Consider the following 14,295-nt stretch of genomic DNA (forward strand, 5'->3'; position numbering starts at 1 on the left):
TTGCATAGTCACTACCATTATAGTAACCTGACACTTATCCTTACAGGATTCCGAAGCAGACTTGCTCAAGATTTTTTTCTTTTTCCTGGGAAAAAGTTTTTTGTTAACATTTTCTACGTTCTTTTTTATTATTTTATTTAGTTGAAAACCTGATTTTTTGTTTCTTAAGAAAACAAATGTTTTCTGTAAAAATTTTCATTTTTCCAAAATGCCATATTTTGTGTTTAAAAAGAAAAGTTTAGATGAAAATTTCTGACCTGTTCTTCCCAAAATTGAGGGCTTGTCTACACAAACAGTGCATGGCAAGACAGTGTGTAAATCTGCAACACACTAGCTTGCTCAATGCTAAGTGGCTGTGGGGACCCTGCTACTGCTCACTAAAATTTCTGTAGTGTCCTTAGGTTATCACATGCTAAGAGTCCATATTCACAAGCCCCTGAGTCAGTCTTCTTGCTGCAGTATTGCATTGCAAACTCATGTGCAATTTGCTGTGCACGGTCACTCCATAGCTTTTCAGAGTTTTCCTTCCCCTAAAGTATACATTTTCCTGGTTAGTTTCTCCCAGGTGTACTTAATCTGTATTTTCCAAGTTGAAATGTATGTTGATGCTCTCTCAATGTGTTTAATCTCCCAAGAATCTTGTGTTTCATTTCTATACCTTCCCTAGTGTCTGCAACATCTCTCAGTTTAGTATCAGCTGTAAATATTACTAACATTTGGGGGGCAGGGATAGTTCAGTGGGTTGAGCATTAGCCTGCAAAGCTCTAGGTTATTAATTCAATCCTTGAGGGAGCCACTTAGGGCTCATAGGCAAAAATCAGTACTTGGTCCTGCTAGTAAAGGCAGGGGGCTGGACTCAATGACCTTTCAGGGTCTCCTCTAGCTCTATGAGATAAGTATATCTCCACATATCATTATTTATTTAACATGCCCTTTTGTCCTACCATTCACTCATGAATTAAGATATTAAATTAAATCAAACTTAACATAGAACCCAATGACACTTCCCCACTTATAAATGGTTCATCAGCCAGTACTCAGTCCATCTGGGGTTCCTTAGCAACTTTGTTATAGTTTCCTAGCAACTGAGTGAAGGATTATTGGCTTTTTTATCCCTTTTCTCAGTGTAGCAGTGCTGGCATTGGAAAAGGGCAGGTGAGTATATTTTTTCCTTGGTTTGGCATGTTTTCATGCAAATTTTGTAAGTATCAAACTGTGAAAGAATGAAGTTATAAATTTGCTGGTTTGTGTTTGTGGAGAACAATGATATTCCAATCCTAGAACCATATTTGTTTCATTCACAGCATACACACAGAGAAGTTAGATAAAACAATGTAACACTGCTCCATTTTTTAAAATCCAGAATGCTAACATTAGAACTAAAAGCAGAGAGAAAGCAGGCTTCTCCCTAAGGCAGAAGCACAACTCAATGCAGGCTGGCTCCTTACAAACTTAGTATTGAAGACCCAGCTTGCACACTTCTTTACAGAGCTTCTTAGCCTGCAAGTAGGGCCAGGAAACCTCTGGCACTTAAGGCCATACCTGGTAATTTTAACACATAAATCAGTCCCTGAACATGGAAATCAGTCCCCTTGAGGGTGTCTCACTTTAGCCACCTCAAATCACTAGTCACTTGTGAAAATCTTGACCTATATGATAAAGAAGAAGCACTACTCTGGGAATTACATGAAAGGAGTAAAATGAAGGGACCAATGAGAGCATGAGGACATTATTTGACCTTTCAGCACAACTGGGGAACTCTTATTCTCTATTGGGTAAACTACTGGAAGACCAGAAAAGTGTGATTCAAAAAGGGTCCAGGGCAAATTAAGAAGAACACTGTATACAGAGACCAGCCCAGGGGAACTAGAAGTTACTCTGTGACTATTTCTTGCAATCAAGTCTGCTCAGCTTCTCAACAAATCCTTCTGGGTCTGCATATTTTTCTCAATCCTCAATTCCATTCAAAGTCCAACATAAGACTAGGTAAAGTGCATAATTTATTAAATGAACAGTGGTACCTAGTTATCTGGGACCCTACTGCTGTGCCCCCATTTATACTACCTACTGTTTGGTGTCAAGTTTGTGTCCTCCCTTTCTCGTTACTGATTTGGTAGAGGATGAAAAAATTGTGCCTGTACTTTTCTTAAAAAAAAAAATAATAATAATAATAATCAGTGAATTTCCAGTGAGGATTCAGTGCTTTCCAGCATGCTCTGCTCTGACAGCTGGCCCTTTAAATCTCCAGTAGTCAACCAGCTGCGGCCATAAGATAGCCCTTTTGAACAGCAGCAGACTATTGCTCTAGACTGCAGCTTCTTCTTTTCTAGTACTGAGTAATATAGCTCCATTTATGGGGGAGGTTATTACTCATTTCTTTCTATTTCACTTACTTTTAAGAAGGTGGCATATTCTCACAGGCTGGATGCAGAATCAAGGAGCATTCAACTGAACATCATGTCATCCTCAATTCTGTTCCAAAGTATCTTCAGGCAATGTGGGGCATTCAGGCATGGTTGTATAGCTTGATAGTTGGTTTTGATTTGGTTTTGTGTGCAAGACTGTTTTGGTGTCTTGTTTTGTGTGTTCCCATATGACTGTCCTTGGTTTTACTTCATAACTGTATTTCGGGCATGAAGGAGTTTTGACTTATGGGTATTTTTGCTTTCCTCACTGCAGGGTTTTTCTGCAAAACAGTGGAAATGGTTGAGCTGTTGTTTAGCAAACTTGAATCTGTGATGTTAAGAGTGTTATGGGACAGCTGTCTGAATGCTGTCAGTGCACACCTACTGCTTGTATCGGGTTCAAGTTTGTTGGGTTTTTTTATTGCCAAGGTCCCTAGGACCTTGCCAATAACTTTAATGTGTTAAGCTAATTACATTATCCATTACATGAGCTGCTAATTATATTAGCTCAGTGACCATGGTTCTCAGCAATGGGTTTGTTAGTATTTAAGATACTCATTGAGTTTTATTGCCTATATTTTAGGTCCATTCTTTCGTAATTTATCAAAGAATTTTATAGTTAACACTTTTACTAACTAGAGAATTTGCACGTTTACAACTTCCCTCAAAAAGCATTGAGGATATTTCTGCACCTAATGGGGAATAAGTATTCAAGGCACTAAACATATACCTGAGTTAGTTAATGATTATTATTTTAATAATTATATTTGGACCAGTAAAGCTAATGTTGAATGTCAATTTTCATCATAATTTTCTCTGCAAAACTTCAGTACTGTAATTTGTAACTTAGCTATAAAACTTTACTCTGGAATGAAATATTTTTCCCCTGGAACAAAATTATTTCTGTCTGGGAGTAACTTTTTAAATCAAATATAAGTGTGTGGGAGGGTGTATGTGTATAAACTTGACCTTTTACAATTTTATTTCTTAATATGAATTAATTGATTTGGGAGACTGGTAATTTGATTTTTAGTGAATGCTATCAATTTAGTACAAAAAAGCCCAGTTTTATTAAAGCCATTACATTCTGAATCTTCTATACATGCCCAATAACTGTTTTCTGTGAAGTATTTACCTTTCAGAGCTAAGTTCTGGAATTACAAGAAACAGTCCCCAAATACACCCTTATTTTGTTATTATATACATACATACTATGGAAGGGGCAGGAGAGAGTGAGAGAGAAGGAATACACACAGACATGCACTCATTAATATGGGAGAGACTTCTAGTGTTCTAGTAAAAACTGAATTGGATTTGATGGAACTAGAAGCTTTTGAAAGTTATACTCTGTATCCTGGCAATATCTATTGCAGGCTTTTTAATTGCTAGACTCATTAAGTGTGGAGTTGCCCAGTGAAAAACTTAGGGAAAATGCAAGATCCTTTGATTTCAATGGGCTTTGGATCAGACATTAAATAATACATGGGAGCCCTTGCTTCATTCATTTCAAAACTTGTATAGTGTATAAAGCAAAGGCTCTGCAGACTAACAACATGTTGTATTTGAGAGACTGTGTGTGTAATTGCATATTTATGGGGGGAGCAATTTAAGTTAGGAAATGAAATAATTGATATTGTACACACAACCTTGAGTGCTTAACCATGCAGCATAGTGTATGGAATTATATGCATAGATATGTTAGAGTACTGCAGTGTGTTTATTATAACCCTCTCCATCTAGATGTAGAGAGGTCTTAAACATGCTACAGTATTCTTAAAACACTGCACTCTGTTTCATAATGCTATCTATTAAAAATTAATGTTAGTATTTCAGAAAGTGTAGATGTTTAAAGAGGATACTAGCTTTCTTTCATTTTAATAATGAGAATTGTATATTATAGGACTATTTCAGGAAGTAAGAAAGCACTTTGCAAAGGAAGAGGAATGCATGTGGTTTAAAATATTAAAGCATTACACTGACAGCTCTGTTTTTATTTAAATTTTTATTGAATTTTTCCTTTGAAGTAACAACAAGAGACATACATTGTTGGCAGATAAACGATGCTGTACTGAATGAGTGGCTACTTAACCCTAGAACTGTCAGACCCCATCATTTTTAATGTCAAGGAGCTGGCAAGCTGCATGCAATTTATTCCTTTCTTCAAATTAAAGTGGGCAAATTTCTGTCCCTTCATAGTTTCCTATACCACAGCTGCACAAGATACCCTAGAATAGCTCAGGAGGGAGTGCAAAGTTTGGCTATAGACTTGCTAACAACATAAAGCCAAATTATGCTACAAGATATTTTGAGAACTCAAGCCTGAAAGCACTAATGTTATTCCTTTGCCGTGAGATTTAGGCCATTCTAATAACTGAAGTAGAAGTGTGAGTGTCATGTTTTATAGGAATGTGCAAATCTCTCAGGGTTACAGTGTCTGATTCTGCAGAGGCAGGTTAGACATTCTTTTCTGCAACATTGCTTATTCTTCTTCCCCAGCTGATGTTCTCCTTTGTTGTCATCAATTTGAGGACATTTGAATGTTTTCAATTAGAAATGAGTGTGTTGGCTTTGTCATGCTACCCCAAAAGACTTGCATTTAGCGGCTGCCTCCTTACAGATAGGAAAGATAATTTGCAATACTGGTAATTCACAGCCAACATTTTAAGTAAACTGTTTGGCACCTGTATGAAAATTCCCAGTCATCTGGAAAAATTCCCCGAGAAAAGGCTGGGATGGAAAGGTATCTGAGGGCGACTGTATTACAGACACAGAACTGTCAACACTCTCCTCATAGCTGCACTTTTTCCAACCTACTCATGTAGCGTAAATCAATGCAATGCTAATGCTGCACTTGGTTGTAGTGTGGGGAGGTTTCCAGATTTGCACCTAATGTTCATGTAGTAATTACAAAACTAGTGCATGGGCTTTTTAGCTAGGAAACTTCAACTCCCCTTATTATCACACAGTGCCCCAGTTTAATACACTGAAAAATGTACCCTTCATATTTGATTTAAGTATGTGATTATGAGCTGGTTTCAGCCACACAAGTTTTCTGTGTGCCTTTACTTTTCTCTAGCATTTGCTTTTCTTTTTCATTTCCAACTATATCTCTTGGCCATGACTCCTCGCGTATACCTTCTTCACCATAGCAACCTCAACCAGGGAAAAATTCTCTTTGCTCTTTGCATTCATTGACATTAAAAAGTAATCTATTCATGTATGTACCTTTGATACCATGGGGAAAAAACACAAGAATTATTGCAGAAAAAGATTTTTTTTATATAGTGAGAGGCTCTATGTTTTGAATAGTTCAACAGAAAGATTATATTTCTGTTTTTAATTGTATATTTATCAGTCTTTTCAGTTGTCTCTCTAATCTGCTCAACTCCATCAATAAAATCTTTGTTGGGGAGGGTAAATATTGTTGTCTACATAAAGGATGGATAGAACATTCAGCCTTTAAGCATTTCTCAAACTCTAAGCAAAACCAAACTGAACCATGGAAAATGTTTGTATAGCCTTCATCTTGAAATATTCCTCAATTTTGTCATCTTCTGTACTTCCTCACTCTGACCAGATCTGGAGGCGGAAGCGAAGAAGTACCACACAAAAAGCTATTCTTTCCCAGCGTTGTCAGAAGCAGGTAGGACTGAAAATTTCATAAGTCCGTTCTCTCAAGATTTAATACAATTTGTTCCCATTTATCCCCCAGGAAACAGAAAGGCCTGGGGTGGATTTGAGGAGAGCGGGTTTTTGTTGTCGAGACAGCATGTTTACCTGAAACGAACCCAGATGATGTTCACTATCCCATTGTTGATCCTATTATCTCTTATGTGTGGAAAAAAACTCACTAGTTCAGCTTCAGTTTCTTTCAAGGGCATTCAGCTGGCTATGAGTGTCAGGGGTTTGGTTTGGTTTGGTTTTTTTTTTTAGTTTTTGGCAAACCCACCCACACAGAATATGCAGGGACATTCTGCCCCTAGCTCTGAACATGCTCCTGAACATCAGTGAGGGAGTCCCATAAAACTGAGTCAACCTGCAAGTGACTGGGTCATTTGAGTGAAGGGCCCATGTCTCTGCATTTCTTTTCAGACTCCCTGTGAACAGTGTGACTCCATGCTGACCATTATGGACCATTCATGACTCTCATATTGCTGTGCTTCTCTGTATGGGTCAACCTTGTAAACTCTAAACAACAGCTATGGTTTCTGTAAGCTCATTTGCAGTTATTGACATGGTTCAAGGAACTTACAAGCTCTGTTTGCAAGGCTTGTGGAGTATTCTGTGTGTGTGTGTGTATGTGTGAGAGAGAGAGTGTAGAAGAACTGTAAAACATGGCTGTGGGAGGAGAGTGGAAGAGGTTCTTACATGATGTTCTTACCTAGAACTCCTGCTCAACAGGATTTTGCCCATAGTAAGGATGTGATTATAGGAGACCTGAAAATAGTATACATTAAATGAGTCATGGCAGAATCAAGTTTTAGGGGAAAAAATTCTCAGTAAGATAGACTATTATAACTCACCTGAAGTTTCATTGCAAGTAGCTAGGACGGGGACAACATTGTGTAGTATTGGAGATACAGAATGACCCCTGGCCCACCCCAGCAGTAGACTGTGTTTCAGTGTTTATGGCTAAAGCAATCTCTCTGCATGTGAGGCAGTCTGCAGCACATTCTGGGATATAAATTGTTGTAAATATTGTTAATTGTATTAATACTTTTCTACCCCTCTCATTGCCTCTTTTAATATTAGTACTATATCTGGACTAATCATATCTCTATAAATTATGCTAGAATAAAGCATGCTGAATTTAAAAACTGTGATGTTTTAGCCCTCATTTTCAGCCCCGTCTACTATACAGAAATTTGCCAGTAAATTCCCACCAGATAAGAATCAGGGTTAGGACCCTTTGGAGCTGCATTGCAGATAAGTCTCCGGCTGCTAGGGCCATTTCTTTACCATTGTTTCTATTTGACTTGCTTTTCCACAGTGTAACTAAAAGAGTAAAAATGGTTCTGGCCATGGGAACATGATTTACACTGCATCTTCCACCAGTTTCTCTGAAGAGGTGGAAAATTTGTGGCAAACTTCCACAAATTAGACACAGCCAAAGTTAAATCATAGAATTCAAGATCAGAGGGGACCATTATGATCATCTAGTCTGACCTCCTGCAAGATGCAGGCCACATAAGCCGATCCACCCACTCCTGAACTAATTCTCTCCCTTGACTCTGCTGTTGAATGCTCCAAATCATGATTTAAAGACTTCAAGTAGCAGATAATCCACCAGCAAGCGACCCCTGCCCCATGCTTCGGAGGAAGGCGAAAAACCTCCAGGGCCACTGCCAATCTTCCCGACACCAAATATGGCGATCAGCTGAACCCCGAGCATGTGGGCAAGACTCTCCAGCCAGACCCTCTGGAAAAGGCTAACAATATCCCAACATTGACCCTTTGTACTAATTACCAGTGTGGCACGTTATTGACCTATTGACTAAACCCATTATCCTATCATACCATCCCCTCCATAAACTTATCCAGCTTAATCTTAAAGTCATGGAGGTCCTTCGCCCCCACCGTTTCCCTCGGTAGGCTGTTCCAGAATTGCACTCCTCTGATGGTTAGAAACCTTCGTCTAATTTCAAGCCTAAATTTCCTGACTGACAATTTATATCCGTTTGTCCTCGTGTCCACATTAGCACTGAGCTGAAATAATTCCTCTCCTTCCCTGGTATTTATCCCTCTGATATATTTAAAGAGTGCAATCATATCTCCTCTCAACCTTCTTTTGGTTAAGTAAAACAAACCGAGCTCCTCAAGTCTCCTTTCATACGACAGTCTTTCCATTCCTCGGATCATTCTAGTGGCCCTTCTTTGTACCCGTTCCAGTTTGAATTCATCCTTCTTAAACATGGGAGACCAAAACTGCACACAATACTCCAAAGGAGGTCTCACCAACGCCTTGTATAACGGGACTAGCACTTCCTTATCTCTACTAGAAATACCTCGCCTAATGCATCCCAAGACCGCATTAGCTTTTTTAACGGCCACATCACATTGCCTACTCATAGTCATCCTACGATCAACCAGGACTCCTAGGTCCTTCTCCTCCTCCATTACTTCCAACTGGTGCGTCCCCAGCTTATAACTAAAATTCTTGTTAGTCATCCCTAAATGCATAACCTTACACTTCTCATTATTGAATTTCATCCTGTTACTAATACTCCAGTTTACAAGGTCATCCAAATCTCCCTGGAGGATATCCCGATCCTTTTCCGAATTGGCAATACCTCCCAACTTGGTGTCATCCGCAAACTTTATCAGTCCACTGCTACTTTTGGTTCCGAGGTCAGCGATAAATAGATTAAATAAAATCGGACCCAAAACCGAACCTTGAGGAACTCCACTGGTAACCCCCCTCCAACCCGACAGATCACCCTTCAATAGGACCCTCTGCAGTCTCCCCTTTAACCAGCTCCTTATCCACCTCTGGATTTTCATTTCAATCCCCATCTTTTCCAATTTAACCAGTAATTCCTCATGCGGTACCGTATCAAATGCCTTACTGAAATCAAGATATATTAGATCCACCGCATTTCCCTTGTCTAAAAAATCTGTTACTTTCTCAAAGTAGGAGATCAGGTTGGTTTGGCACGATCTACCTTTCATAAAACCATGCTGTAATTTGTCCCAGTTGCCATCGGCCTCAAGGTCCGTAACCACTCTGTCCTTTAAAATTTTTTCCATGACTTTGCATATTACAGATGTTAAACTAACACGCCTGTAGTTACCTGGGTCAATTTTTTTCCCCTTCTTGAATATAGGAACTATATTAGCTAATCTCCAGTCCAACGGTACAACCCCCGAGTTTAGAGATTTATTAAAAATCATCGCTAACGGGCTTGCAATTTCACTCGCCAATTCCCTTAATATTCTAGGATGAAGATTATCCGGCCCCCTGATTTACTTCCGTTAAGCTGTTCAAGTTTGGCTTCTACCTTAGATACCGTAATGTCTACCCCCATATCTTCATTCCCGTCAGTCCCACTATTCCTTAGCCCTTCATTAGCCTCATTAAAGACCGAGGCAAAATATTCGTTTAGATATTGTGCCACGCCAAGATTATCCCTAATCTCCACTCCGTTTAAAGTTTTAAGCGGTCCCACTTCTTCCTTCTTGGTTTTCTTCCTATTTATATGGCTAAAAAACCTTTTGCTATTGGTTTTAATCCCCTTCGCTAGGTCCATCTCCACCCGGCTCTTTGCCTTTCTCACTGCTTCCCTACGCCCTCTGACCTCAATAAGGTAGGTTTCTTTGCTGATCCCTCCCATTTTCCAGTCCTTGTACGCTTTCTGTTTTTTCTTAATCACCCCTCTGAGACGCTTGCTCAGCCAGCTCGGTCTAAAACTGCTACCTATGAACTGTTTTCCCTTTCTCAGGATACAGGCCTCTGACAGCTCCTGCAATTTCAACCTGAAGTAACCCCAGGCGTCCTCCGCCTTTAGATCCCTAAATATGTTAGTCCAATCCACTTCCCTAACTAGTCGCCTTAATTTAGTAAAGTTAGCCCTTTTGAAATCGTAAACCTTAGTCTCAGATGCAATTTTGTTTATCCTTCCATTTATTTTGAAACGAATTAGCTCATGATCACTTGAGCCAAGGTTGTCCCCTACAACTATTTCCTCAACAAGGTCCTCGTTACTCACCAAAATCAGACCTAAAATGGCATCCCCCCTCGTCGGTTCAGCAACTACTTGATGAAGGAATTCATCAGCTATCACGTCTAGGAAAAGCTGAGCCCTATTATTATTACTAGCATTTGTTTCCCAATCTATATCTGGGAAGTTAAAGTCTCCCATGATCATACAGTTCCTATTAGTATTTACCTCCTTAAAAACATTAAAGAGCTCTCTATCCATATCCAGGCTAGATCCCGGCGGTCTATAGCACATCCCAATCACTATCCCAGGGGATGCTCTAGTAGTTTTCTTCCCCAATGTCACCATTGCCCAAACAGACTCCGTATTATCCATTGCATTGCTAGTTATTTCGTTACATTTCACCTCATTATTGACATACAATGCTACTCCCCCACCTTTACCTTTGTTTCGGTCTTTCCTAAACAGCACATACCCTTCCATACCTGTACTCCAGTCATGGCTACCGTTCCACCATGTTTCGGTTATTCCTACGATATCCGGTTTCAATTCTCGGACCAGGAGCTCCAGTTCCTCCATTTTGTTACCTAAGCTTCTTGCATTGGTGAACAAACATCCTAATTTTTGCTGTTTGGCTCCTCTCACCCTTTTCACCCAACTTGGTAGGGACACAGTACTACCAATATGACCTGTCGGTCTAGTATCCGTCCCCCTCCTCTTCCTTATACCTAACCCTCCCCCTCTGGCTATATCTGTTGTTATCCTCTTGTTCTCACTCTCAATGTATAAATTTGGCGTGGAGAGTACCTGGACCTCTCCCAACCGTCTCCCCCCAATGTCTAGTTTAAAGCTCTTTTAATCAGATGAGCCAGCCTCCCTCCTAGAATTCTACTTCCTTCCCTACTTAGGTGGAGCCCATCCCTTGAGAACAGTTCTCTGTCCCCGAAAGCCTCCCAGTGCCCATACATCCCAAAGCCCTCCTTGTAACACCACTCCCTCAGCCAACTATTTATCGTCACGATCTTGTCACCCCTTTGGCGCCCTTCCCTAGGGACAGGTAGAATCCCACTGAAGATCACCTGAGCCTCAATTTCCTTGAGCGTCTTACCCAACCTGGCATAGTCTCCCTTGATCCTCTCTAGCGAGAATCTAGCCGTGTCATTTGTTCCTACATGAAGGATGATCAACGGGTTCTTACCTGCTCCTCTTAGGATCCTTTTCAACCTCAGGTCCACATCCCATATTTTAGCACCCGGTAGACAGCACACCCTTCTGTTCTCTGGATCGGCCCTGGTCACAGGCCTGTCCAACCTTCTCAGTATGGAATCCCCAATCAGATAGACCTGCCTTTGCCTGGGGACAGTGCGGTCCTCTAATCTATCCTCCGTCCCCCCTGGTTGCAAGCTCCTTCCATTCCTATCATCCCTTGGGTTCCCCTTAAGCCATCCTGCATCCTCCCTGGGCCCAAACTTGGTGCTGCCTCCATCGACTCCTCCCCTCTTTCTATCGGACTAGTCGCTCTTCTCTTTTTCCTTGCCCTCCCACCGTCAGCTACCACCTGCTGTACCCCTTCCTCATTCTCCAAACCTTCAAACCTGTTCCTTAGCTCTATTTCTCCTTCACTGGCTCTCCTTTTCCCCTTCCTGCTTCTCACGGTCACATGCTTCCACTGCCCATATTCCTCATCTGGCAGTCCCCCCTCACTGGCCTTAGCCCCTGCTTCCCCCTGTACTCCTGGGCATTCCCCTTCAGCCACTGCTTGCCATTGCTCCATCAGCTGCTCGAACTCCCTTCTATGCTCTACCAGGGTTTCTACCTGCAGCTCTAGACCATGGATCTTTTCCTCCAGCAGCTCTATTAGGCGGCACTTCATGCATACATAGTACTGTTCTGGGTCCCCCGCTAGGACCATGTACATACTGCAGCTGCTGCATGCTATCATCCTCAGTGTGTCCTCTGCTGCTTGGCTGATGGCTGCTGCTGTCTCGGCCTCGCTCGGCGTTCCTACCTAGGGAACACAGGAAACACGGTGCCGCCCCCTTCCGCCTCCCCATGTAAACTCCCACTCAAACTCCTCTGTTAGCAGCCCTGTTGGCCGGCTCCCGTGCCGCTGCCGGGCTGGGCGGCCGCTTTTATAGGCCCCTCCTCAGCCTAGCTCCGCCCCCTAAATGTTACTTTGTGAACATCATTTCTGTGGTGAACAGTTTATTCCAAGCAGTTTCATAAATACCAGAAAGAGCGGCATAAGCAGATCTTTTTTGATAGTTGTGTGTGTCTGAACAGCGGCAAAGGTGTAAACAGGTGCTAAAGAGCAATTATTAGCATATGTATACCAGCTGATGAGGTGTTAAACAATATCTCACGCAGAGGTGTCAAAACCCTGACCAAAGAAAATGTTCTAAGCAGATGAAGCTGCACAGATGAAATCAAACAAAACGATACTACAAATGACTTCAGGTACAAATGGCCTGATCAAAACTAGGAAGAAGTTTTTCGAGACAGGTTTGTGTTTATATAAAGATTACCCATGTATACAGGCAGAATATAGTGTTTTGAATCTGAAGTTCTTATAGGAGAAGGTCCTTTATAGTCATGATGTTTTTCATGACTTTAAGATATCATGCTAAGTGGGGTATAATAGGTGTTGTTCACAACCCAGTGGCATATTTTTGCAATGTATATTTGATTTGTATCTTTTCCATTCGTTTGCAACTCATTTACACTATTTCTGTTCTTTGTTTAAAGATAGCAATGGGCTGGAGTTGACTGCAGATTTTAGTGATCCTAGTTATCCATTGCCATTTTCCCTCTGCTTTACAGAGGTGTACAGTTCTCATTCTCTTGCTGCTTTTATTATGCTTAGGTTATCAGGGTTCTATTAATTATTGTGATTTTCTCTCTCACTTCTTCCACCATTTATTCTTTATGTTCTCTTAGTTACTTTACTTAACTGGTAATTTCACCCCTCCAGAACATTTCTCCTTTGATTTTTTTTTATTCCCTATTTCCTGCCCCCAAATATGGCTGTTGACATATTCCTTTTCTACTGCCAGTGTATCTTTTTTCATCTCATTCTCCAGTCTATTGTCTTGATTGTAATTCTGGGATTCAATGTGGAACACCAGAACTTGTTACTGCAGCAGTAACCACTGATGCTATAACATCTGCAGATCCTCTCTATGTCTATGCTAACTCCTAAAGAAAGAAGTCTGGTGATAATAAATATGAGATGATGTCAGAATATCTCTCTTCCATTTGCCGTATCTCTTTATTAGAGTTGTCATTTCCGGTATATGTAGCATATTTTAGTAAGAATAGTAACACCTCACTTAAAGTATTCCTGGTTAATGTTCTTTCGTTGCTGATCAATTAGAGAACATGCTCATTTAAAGTTGCACAATGCCCCCTTATAACTTTGTTTGGCAGCCACCTCTTCGTCCACTGGTTGCAGGAAGAGTAGCCCATTGCAGCTAGCTGGTGGGGCTTGGAACCAGGGTGGACCGGCAGCCCCCCATTAGCTCCCCGTTCCCCTAAGTTCCCTGTGTGGCAGCCGCCCAACAGGCTATCAATTGCTGGCAGTTCATCTGTCCTTCACCCCACTGCCATGTGCTGCTCCTGCCCTCTGCCTTGGAGCTGCTCCCGGGAGCCTCCTGCTTGCTGTGAAGGGGGGGATGGAGGAGGACTAATTTCAGGGTGTCCCCCTCTCTCCTGCTCCTGCACCCCACTTACCCCTTCTCCATACAGCAGGGTGGGGACATGACAGGGCTCAGGAGGGAGGGAGCTTGCTGGCCACTGCTGCTGTCTCAACTTCCTGATCTACTTAAAAAGGCAATGTACTTAGAGTGGTGTCAAGGTACTTAAAGGGGCAATGCACATCTCTCTCTCTCACACACAGGGTGTGTCTCTCTGTCTCTGTTTGCCACACTGTCTCCCCTCCTTCCATTTGTGCTTCCCTGTAGAGTGTGAGGCTACATTAACAACAATGTGTTAACCTTTGAGGGCTCAGCCAAATTCTAGTTCATCATTTAGCAGTAAGGCATTCCCTGGGAAATATCCCACCCTCTGACTGCACCATCTCAACCAAGCTTCACAATCATTGCTGTGTACAGTGTTAAATTGTTTGTTTAAAACTTATACTGTATGTATATATATAGTTTTTTGTCTGGTGAAAAACATTTCCCTGGAACTTAACTCCCCCCACCCTTTACATTAATTCTTATGGGAAAATTGGA

General features: G+C 41.4%; 1 long non-coding RNA gene across 1 annotated transcript in view; it reads left to right on the forward strand.

Annotated features, from left to right (window-relative positions):
- The first annotated feature begins 1,030 nt into the window (after positions 1 to 1,030).
- The window catches only part of LOC120372340, a 36,406-nt gene continuing 23,141 nt past the window's right edge, over positions 1,031 to 14,295 (forward strand). Inside the window, exon 1 of the long non-coding RNA XR_005584907.1 lies at positions 1,031 to 1,155. This is a non-coding gene — a long non-coding RNA (uncharacterized LOC120372340). The remainder of the gene's footprint in view (positions 1,156 to 14,295) is intronic.

Source organism: Mauremys reevesii, linkage group 9, assembly GCF_016161935.1.
Source record: "Mauremys reevesii isolate NIE-2019 linkage group 9, ASM1616193v1, whole genome shotgun sequence".
In the NCBI taxonomy this organism is placed as follows: Eukaryota; Metazoa; Chordata; order Testudines; family Geoemydidae; genus Mauremys; species Mauremys reevesii.